At 43.5% G+C, this 9,926-nt stretch overlaps 1 non-coding gene across 1 annotated transcript; it reads left to right on the plus strand.

Moving 5' to 3' along the window:
* The first annotated feature begins 5,998 nt into the window (after positions 1-5,998).
* On the plus strand, positions 5,999-6,137 carry LOC125089444 (U4 spliceosomal RNA). The gene has a single exon (XR_007123952.1). It is a non-coding gene; the product is annotated as a U4 spliceosomal RNA (small nuclear RNA).
* The last annotated feature ends 3,789 nt before the right edge of the window (positions 6,138-9,926 follow it).

Below are 9,926 nucleotides of genomic sequence, written 5' to 3' on the forward strand. Positions count from 1 at the left end.
CCAGGCATTGCCAGATATCATCTAGGAAGCAAAATCATTGTCAGTTGAGAACCACTGATGTAACTAATAACAGCAAAACTTTGAGATCAAGTTGGGGCAGCTGGTTTGTGCACTCAGTTAAGCATCTGACTCTTGGTTTCTGCTCGGGTCATGATTTCAGGGTCATGAGATCTAGCCCCGTGTCAGGGGATCCGAACTCTGTGTGAAGTCTGCTTGAGATTTTCTCTCTCTCCCTCTCCATCAGCCCCTCCCCTCGCTCTTCTCTCTCTCCCTCCCTCCCTCCCTCCCTCTAATAGATAAATGAATCTTTAAGAAAAAGAGACAGGGACACCTGAGTGGCTTGGTCATTAAGAGTCTGCCTTCCACTCAGGTTATGACACCACGTCCTGGGATCAAGCTCTGCAACAGGATGCTCCTCTCTAGCACAAGCCTGCTTCTCCCTCTCCCTCTGCCTACCACTCCCCCTACTTGAGTTCTCTCTTTGCCAAATAAATAAATAAAATCTTAAAAAAAAAAAAAAAGAGCATGGTATAAAAGGGACTGGTGCTCTTTAAGCGAAGGTCATCGGGGCACCTGGGTGGTTCAGTGGGTTAAAGCCTCTGCCTTTGGCTCAGATCATGGTCCCAGGGTCCTGGGATCAAGCCCCACATCAGGCTCTCTGCTCAGCAGGGAACTTGCTTCCTCAGATCATGGTCCCAGGGTCCTGGGATCAAGCCCCACATCAGGCTCTCTGCTCAGCAGGGAACTTGCTTCCTCCTGTCTTTCTGCCTGCCTCTCTGCCTATTTGTGATCTTTGTCTGTCAAATAAATAAATAAAATCTTAAAAAAAAAAAGACTGCCAAGGTCATCAAAATCAAGAAGAGTCTAAGAAACTCTCATAGCCAAGAAAAGCCTAAAGAGGCATAACAACTCAAGGTAATAGGAGATCCTGAACCAGAAAAAGGACAATAGGTAAAATTAAAATCTATTTAAATTTTCTAAAGAGATGATAAAACACATATGCTGCAAAGATGTCAATATTCTTCAAAAAAATGTTATAAAAGTTAACAGAATATTTTTTTAAAGATTTTATTTATGTATTTATTTATTTGGTAAGAAATATCTCAAAGATGATGTACTTTATATTGCATCCCATCCAGAGGGACAACAATGTTAGGTTGTCCCACCTCTGGTCCTGTTACGTTTGAAGACTGAGTTTACATGGTGGTTGTTAGAGTTCTTCATTGTAAAGGCACTTCCCTCTTTTGCAATTAGTATGTAAACTGTGAGGTAACCCTTGCTCACCATTCTAATATCCTGTTCCTGAACAACATTTCGTCTAATCTTTTAACATACCTTGTGGTTTCTTCCCTCAATTGTTTACATTTACTATTTTTCTAGCATTTATTTAGCAACTTATTAGGTGCTGAGCACTCTTCTCAGGGTTCTACCTGTATTTTTTCCCTTTCTTTCTCTCTCTTCTTTTCTCTCCTTTCTTCTTTTTTCTTCTTTCTTTCTTTCTTTTTCTTTCTTTCTTTCCTATGCATTTATTTATTTGAGAGAGAGAGGGCACACATGCAGAGGGGAGGGTCAGGGGGAGAGGGAGAGAGAATTCCAAGCAGACTCTGAGCTGAGTGCATGGCCTGACTTGGGGCTTGATCTCACAACCCTGAGATCACGACCTGAGAAGAAACCAAGAATCAGATTCTTAACCGACTGCACCATCCAGGCACCCTCTTTCTTTCTTTTAAAATAAGCTCTACACCCAGCATTAGCCTTGAACTCACCACCACACTGAGATCAAGAGCTAGCTGTATGCTCTTCTGACTGAGCCAGCCAGGTGCCCCTATATTTTCTTTTTTAATCATCACAATAACCCTATGAGAAAACTTTATTTTATTATTATTATTTTTATACTTTTAAAAAGTAAACTCGGGGGTGCCTGGGTGGCTCAGTGGGTTAAAGCCTCTGCCTTCAGCTCAGGTCATGGTCCCAGGGTCCTGGGATCGAGCCCCACATCGGGCTCTCTGCTCAGCGGGGAGCCTGCTTCTCCCCCTCTCTGTCTGCTTGTGATCTCTGTCTGTCAAATAAATAAATAAAATCTTAAAAAAGAAGAAGAAGAAGAAGAAACATTGAAATCAATCCTGAACGTGGGGACACTCACTGTACAACTGTCCTTGTCTCTTCAAAATTTGGTGTCATAAAATAAGAAAGGTGGTGAGGGAGTGGGTCTCTGCTCCACATAATCGCTCAGAGCCCAGCCCTGCCCTCTCTGTGATGCGGTCATCCTTAACACACAGCCTATAGGGAAGGGAAAGGGGGCTGCCGAATCTTACAGGGTGGCACTCAATTGGCCACCCCAGAGAGAGGTCCACATCAGCTTCCACTTGCATTTCTCTGACACAGCTTTGCCTGGCCCCCATCTAACTGCAGGAGGGCTGGGAAATGTGGCTGGAAGCTTGGGGAAAAGAGGAAAGGGATTCGGTGTGCATCTAGCCAGTCTCCCCACACAAACACCACCACCCCAGGATATAGTTCTCAGCATGGCCTCTGCCAGGGAACCCTGAACCAGGGACACCCTCAGTTCCATGCCCTTTCTCCATCTGAGAGGGACCAGCAACCCAATGTCCTCCTTTCTCCCCTCATCCCTCATAGTCAGTCTAAACACCAACGTCTCCAAACTTATGTATCTCTAAATAGCCATCACCTCTGTGACTGCAACTGCCAGAGCTTAGAACGTCAGCCTCCTGTCTGCCTCTCTTCGTGCAAGGCTCTTATTCTCAGAGGACGGATATTCTTGTGCAAGGCTGAAAGTGAGCAAATAAATAAATAGACAAGATCTTTTTTTTCTTTTTGGATTATTTATTTGAGAGAAAGAGAGAGCCCGCGCACATGCTTGCACAAGTGGGAGTGAGGGAGAGACAGAGGGAGAGAATCTTCAAGCAGACTCCCTGCTGAGTGCAGAGCCCCACCTCATGACCTGAGCCAAAACCGAGAGTTGGACGCCTAACAGACTAAGCCACCCAAATGCCCCATTCAAGATAATTTAAGATAATGGTAGGAACTATGAAGGGACCAGAGGCTAAAATGATAAATAATGGCTATTTGGGGTGGGGAGGAAGAGCTAATTTATATAGGGTGGTCAGTGAGAGTGACGACGCTAAGGACGTAGCTGTGGCAGATAGCATTACCCAGAATTATCCAGAAGAGCAATCTTTCCATTTCTGTATGAACCCTGACACTCCCTCCTCAAATGGTAGAGTCCATGTTCACTCCACTTGAACTTGGACAGGGCTTTTGACTGGCTGAACTAGTAAAGTACAACAGAAGTGATGCTTTGTGACTTCTGAGTTCAGGAAAGACAATCTGCACGAACAACCAAGGCCCCCATGCCTCCACCCTGCCTTAGTCGTGGACCACTGCCAACACCAACATGACAGCCATGTGAGTGAGCCACCTCAGAAGCAGATCCCCACTCTTGGGTAATTTGCCCCAGCTGATGCTGCATGGAGCCAAAATGCATCTTTCCCATCAAGCCCTGCCCAAATTACAGATATATAAACAAAATAAATGACTGCTGTTTTGAAGCCACTGAGTTTTGAAAAGTTTTCATTATGGAGCAACAGTACAGCACTGAGGCCTAAATACTAAGGAGCCAGGCATGAGGAAATCTTCATGGAGCATTTTAAGCACTGCCAAAAACAAATCCTGTGGCACTGAGACAGGAGCAAGCTTGACACACTGAAGGAACGGACAAGGCCATGTGGCTGAGGGAGAGAGCAGTAGATGCATGATGGGAGAGAAAGGCTGAACCCACAGTTACCATGGTAAGAAGTTAGAAATGAATCGGGGGCACCTGGGTGGCTCAGGTAGTTAAGCATCTGATTCTTGATTTCGCCTCATGTCATGATCTCAGGGTCATGAGATCCATCTCTTTGCTGGGCTCTGTGCTCAGTGGGGAGTCGGCTTAAGATTCTCTCTCACTTTGCCCCTCCCCGCATAGTGCACAATCCCGGAGAAGAAGAAGGAGGAGGAGGAGGAAGAAGAGAAGGAGGAACCAGAGAAGTTAGAAGAGAATCAAAATTTCAAAAGTTCAGTGGGAGCATTTGGAGTGATGTGAAAGGGGATTTGGCTTGTCCTTGAAAGGTGGCTAGGGCTGCTGTGAGGACCGTAGCCTGTATCAGGACAAGAGTGAGCAGGGAAACCAGTTAGCAGGCACTGCACTTGCCCAAGATGAAGACGATTGTAGAGGCAACAGGACTTATTGATAGAAAAGATGAAGGGTGAGGGATAGGGAACAATAAAGGCAAACTTCTCATTTTTTTCTCTCAAACAGCTAGGTGAATAACAGTGTTACTGGCTGGATGGGGAAGGCTGGAAGAAGAGCAAGATAGGGGTGAGGGAAACTTCCCTTTCCCTCAGGATATCTGATTTCAGTGTGGTTATCGAGAGCAGTCAAGCTGGTTAAATACTTCTCACCAAGCAGTTACGGGCAGGGGAGTACAGAGTTTCTGGGTCTGATGGGAGTGGAAATTTTGATGCTTGTCTTTTCTTAAGAATTCCTTTCTGGGCGCCTGGGTGGCTCAGTGGGTTAAAGCCTCTGCCTTCAGCTCAGGTCATGATCCCAGAGTCCTGGGATTGAGCCCCGCATCAGGCTCTCTGCCCAGCAGGGAGCCTGCTTCTCTTCCTCTCTCTCTGCCTGCCTCTCTGCCTACTTGTGATCTCTGTCTGTCAAATAAATAAATAAAATCTTAAAAAAAAAAAAAAAGAATTCCTTTCAGGTTTTTGTCTGCTTATATAGCTTTAAGAACCTCCATGCAGATTGTGGTTGTTATAATTGCTGTGGCAAAGATCCCAGCTGGAAGCTGAAACACACCCAAAGGAGGAAATTGAACTCAACATGTAGGAGATCCAGCCAGGCACTTTCCCCAAACCATACTCCATGAACCAGTCTGGAAAAGAGGCCCTGGTGACCGAGAAAAGGGAAACAGGCTTTAGGTGTTCACTGAAAGAATGACTGAAAAGAGTCAGGGCAAAGAACAATGAATGAGCTTCTGGAAGGAAGGACTCTCAAAACAAGCAGAAGACCTAAGCTTTTGGAAGCAGCTGCAGGATCTCCTATCGGGAAATTTTGAAGGAGAATGGGATAGCACAGGAGAAGGAGGAGGAAGGATCCCAAGCCAGGCCACACCTCCGTGCTTTCCTTACCTTTCTCCTCCAGCCCCAGTTCCAGGAGCTTGTCCCATCTGCTCCATTCCCTCCCACCACAGGATGCACCACCCCCAGAGTTCAGAAGGAAAACTGTTCTCTTTACCTGATGTTCAGCAAAGGTCATTCATCTGCGTGGACTTCTTGAAGATCACCTCACAGGATGCCAGGGTGGACTGGTCAGCAGAGGGAAACAGGGTATCCACCCAATCTCTATATGGGGAAAGAATAGGCAATCACAACAGCAGGGACCAGGCACTTGGTGCCTGGGAGTGCCTTTGCTGATTTCCACTCAAAGCTCTAATTCCACTAACTCCTCTCTCCTGCATTTGTCATGTTTGTTCAACTTCCCCCATTGTCTCCAGGAGCCCAAGGTACTTGCTGCCCAAATGTTACTTCTTCCCACTCTCTCTCCAAAATATGTTGCCATATTTTAACCACGAATCACCAGAGAGCCAATGAGAACCACCTGGCCACTGCTCCATGTACAAATTCAGTAACTACTTATTGTGCGCCTACCACATGTGATTGTTAAAGAGCCTACTGCAGTGATCCAAGTGAAAGATAATGGAGACGTGGACCAGTGTGGAAGTAATGAGAAGCGGTTAGATTGTAGATATATTTTGAAAGGTTAGACATGGACATGTCCCTGGTGAACAGGACATGACGTATGGAAGACAGGAAGGATGCATGGGGCACCTGGCTGGCTCAGTCAGTGGCACATGTGATTCTTGATCTCAGGGTCGTGAGTTTGAGCCCCACATTGGCCATAGAGTTTACTTAAATGAAAATTTTTCAAAAATGAAGGATGAGCTTTGCTCAGTGGCAGTATTGTAGCCAATGAGGTTTATCTGAGGCGCGATTATTGCTAATTGAAAAATGAAGGATACTTCCAAGTTTTTGGCTTCTGCGTCCGAAACGATGGTATTGTCATTTTCTGCAATAGGAAAGACTGCAAGACTAGTAAATTGGAAGAACTAAATCAAGAGCTTGATTTGGAGACATATAAGTTTGAAATGCTCATTTAGACGTTCCAGTGGTAATATTCAGATAGCAATCCAGAGTTCCTGAGAAGGGTCCAGGCTTTAAATAAAACTTTTCGAAATCTTAGCCTGCCTTTCTCTACTCATAAGCAAAAAGAAATTGGAATGAGAAGGGGCCTACAGAATTTCAACCAATAAATATCAGGAAGTATAAGATTAACCAAGACAGGGGCACCTGGGTGGTTGAGCATCTGCCTTTGGCTCAGGTCATGATCCCAGCCAGTGTCCTGGAATCGAGGCCCACATTGGGCTTCCCCATTCACTGGAAAGCCTACTTCTCTCTCTCCCACTCCTCCGATTGTGTTCCCTCTCTCGCTGTATCTTTCTCTGTCAAATAAATAAATAAACTCCTAAAAAGAAAAAAAGAAAAAACAAAATAAGTAAATAATTTTTTTTTAAAGTGCTATTTTTGTTTTTAGATGTTTGCTGTCCAGTAATTATTGTTCTTTTGTTAGCTGTTTGTTTTTTCTCTCTGGATGTTTGGGTAGGTTTCCCCCACCGCCTTTGGGTTGATTTTTTTTTTTTTTTTAATAGACTTCACTTTTTAGAGTAGTCTTAGATTCATAGCAGAATTGAGTGGAAAGTACAGAAAATTCCTATCTACCTCCTATGATAAAATGATTATAAGAAATGTGTATTTAGTCCTATATTTCTCAGATGTATTTGGTCTTCCTCCACAGTTCTTGAAAATGCTTCAGAGCCATAAAAGTGAAATGGGTATCTTATTACTGAAGGTGACTTTTGGACTCCACCCAAGGGTAAGGTCTGATTGCTAGATGACAAACCTTGGGATTAAATGGTTGGAACTTTCAGTCCCATCCTTGACCTTCAGGGAGAGAGAGGGGCTAAAGGCAGAATCAGCCAATGGCCAATGACTTAGCCAATCATGATTATGTAATGAAACCTTCATAAAAACCCAAGAAGACAGCTTTTTCTTTCTTTCTTTTTTTTTTTTTTTTTATTTGTCAGAGAGAGAGGGAGAGAGAGCGAGCACAGGCGGACAGTATGGCAGGCAGAGGCAGAGGGAGAAGCAGGCTCCCTGCCAAGCAAGGAACCCGATGTGGGACTCGATCCCAGGATGCTGGGATCATGACCTGAGCCGAAGGCCCCTGCTTAACCAACTGAGCCACCCAGGCGTCCCTCTTTCTTTCTTTCTTTCTTTTTTCAGAGAGCTTCCACGCTCGGGGAATCATGTTTCCACACGCCACCAGGCCAGGCCCCATGCTCCACAAGGACAGAAACTCCTTTTTTGGGGGAACTTGCCCTATGTATCTCTTCATCTGACTGTTGTCTCATAATCTTTATCATAGCTTTTTCTTTATCATATCTTTTTCTTTATCATATCCTTTAACAAATTGGAAAACATAAGTGAGTATTTCCCTGAGTTCTGTGAACCGCTTTAGCAAGTTAACCCAACCTAAGGAGGAGGTTGTTGGAATATCCAGTCTGTAGCCAGTAGGTTAGAAGCACAGGTAAGCACAGGGGCCTGGGGCTCGTGACTCGTGTCCAAGTGGTAGGTGGGGGCAATCTTGTAGGACTGATCCCTTACCTGTGGAATCTCATGCTATCTCTGGGTAAATAGTGTCAGAGTTGAGTTAGATTTTTGGGCACTCTGCTGGTATCCAAGTATTGCCTGGTGTTTTGTGCGGGGAACCCCTCCACATTGGGTCTGGGAACACTAAAAGACCCCCCTGACACCTAAACACAGACTCTATCAAACATCCCATACCAGACTGGTACATTTGTTAGAATCAATGAATCTATATTAACATTATTATCACTCAGATTTCATCGGGATTCACTCTTGGTGTTGTACATTATATGGATTTGGACAAATGTATAATGCTATGTATCTGCCATTATAGGATCATACAGAATAGTTTCAGTCTCCTAAAAATCCTGTGTGCCACCTTTTTTCATCCTTCTCTCCCCAGTAACCCCTGCCAATTACTGATCTTTTTACTATCTCCATAGTTTTGCAGAATTTTTTTTGCATTTTTCCAGAATGTCATTTACTACTTGGAATCACACAGTATGTTGCCTTTTCGAGATTGGCTTCTTTCACTTAGTAACATGCATTTAAGTTTCCTCCATGTCTTTTCATGACTTGAGCCCTCATTTCTTTCTAGCTCTGAGTAGTTCATGTACTGATGTACAATATTTATTTATCCATTTCACCTACTGCCTTCAGTCATTGGTTGTTCATCTGGGTTGCTCTCTGGATACACAAATACTCTTTTTTTTTGAGAGAGAGAAAGAAAGAGTGTGAGAGAGCAGAGAGGGGGAGTAGCAGAGGGAGAGGTAGAGAGAGAATCTCAAGCAGGGTCCATGCCCAGCACACAGTGCAACCCACAACCCTGAGATCACAACCTGAGCCAAAATCAAGAATTGGATGTCAACTGACAAAGCCTCCCAGGCTCTCCTGGATACTTTTACTATAGCCTTTTTTTTTTTTTTTAACTATAGTATATCTTTGATCTCCTGTAGTTTCCCTAAAAAGAAGGTAGGGTGAATTTATTATATATATATTTTTACTTGTTTTTATCCTGGATTCATTCTGATTTCTGAATCGAAGCATTCATATTTTTCATCAATTCTGGGAAATTTCTCAGGTGCTTTATCTTTGAATAATATCTCTTTTTCATGTTTTCCATTCTTTTCTTCTAGAAACCAGTTGTCTATATGTTAGACCTTCTCATTGCATCATTCCCATTTCCTAACATCTCTTTGTATTATACTCTGAATAATTTCTACAATCTATCTTCTAGTTTATTAAGTTCCTCTAACTTGTCATCTGACCTGTTCACTTAGTGTTTTAAGTATTTAACTTATTCTGGGGCACCTGGGTGGCTCAGTCACTTAAGCTTCTACCTTCAGTCAGGTTGTGATCCCCGGGTCCTGGGTTTGAGTCCAGCATCGGGCTCCCTGCTTGGTGGGGAGTCTGCTTCTCCCTCTGCCTCTCCCACTCTCTCTCTCTCTTTGTCTCTCATGAATAAATAAATAAAATCTTTTTTAAAAGTCTTTAAAGGGGCGCCGGGGTAGCTCAGTGGGTTGGGCCTCTGCCTTTGGCTCAGGTCATGATCTCAGGGTCCTGGGAACGAGTCCTGCATTGGGCTCTCTGCTCAGCAGGAAGCCTGCTTCCCCACCCCCCACCTGCCTGCCTCTCTGCCTACTCATGATCTCTCTGTCAAATGAATGAATAAAATCTTTTAAAAAATAAAAATAAAAAGTCTTTAAATATTTTAATTATTTTGTATAGTTGAAATGTTATATTTTATACTTTTTAATTGTAAAAAACATGTAACATAAAATCTACCACCCTATCCATGTTTAAGTGTATATTTCAAGAGTGTTAAGTATATTTACATTGTTGTGCAACCGATCCAGAACTTTTTCATCTTACAAAACTGAAACTCTGTACCCATGAGACAACTCCCCATTTTCCCTTCCCTCTGGTAACTAACCACCATTCAACTTTCTGTTTCTATGAATTTGACTCTTTTAATACCTCATGTAAGTGGGATCATACAGGGCACCCAGTTGGCTCAGTAAGAGGAGCATGCAACTTTTGATTTCAGGGTTGTGAGTTTGAGCCCCATGTTCAGTGTCAAGATTCCAAAAAAAATAAACATTTTTTTAAATGGGAGGGGTCATACTGTATTTGTCTTTTTGTTTTGGTTTTTTTTTTTAAAGATT

Source organism: Lutra lutra, chromosome 1, assembly GCF_902655055.1.
Source record: "Lutra lutra chromosome 1, mLutLut1.2, whole genome shotgun sequence".
NCBI lineage: Eukaryota > Metazoa > Chordata > Mammalia > Carnivora > Mustelidae > Lutra > Lutra lutra.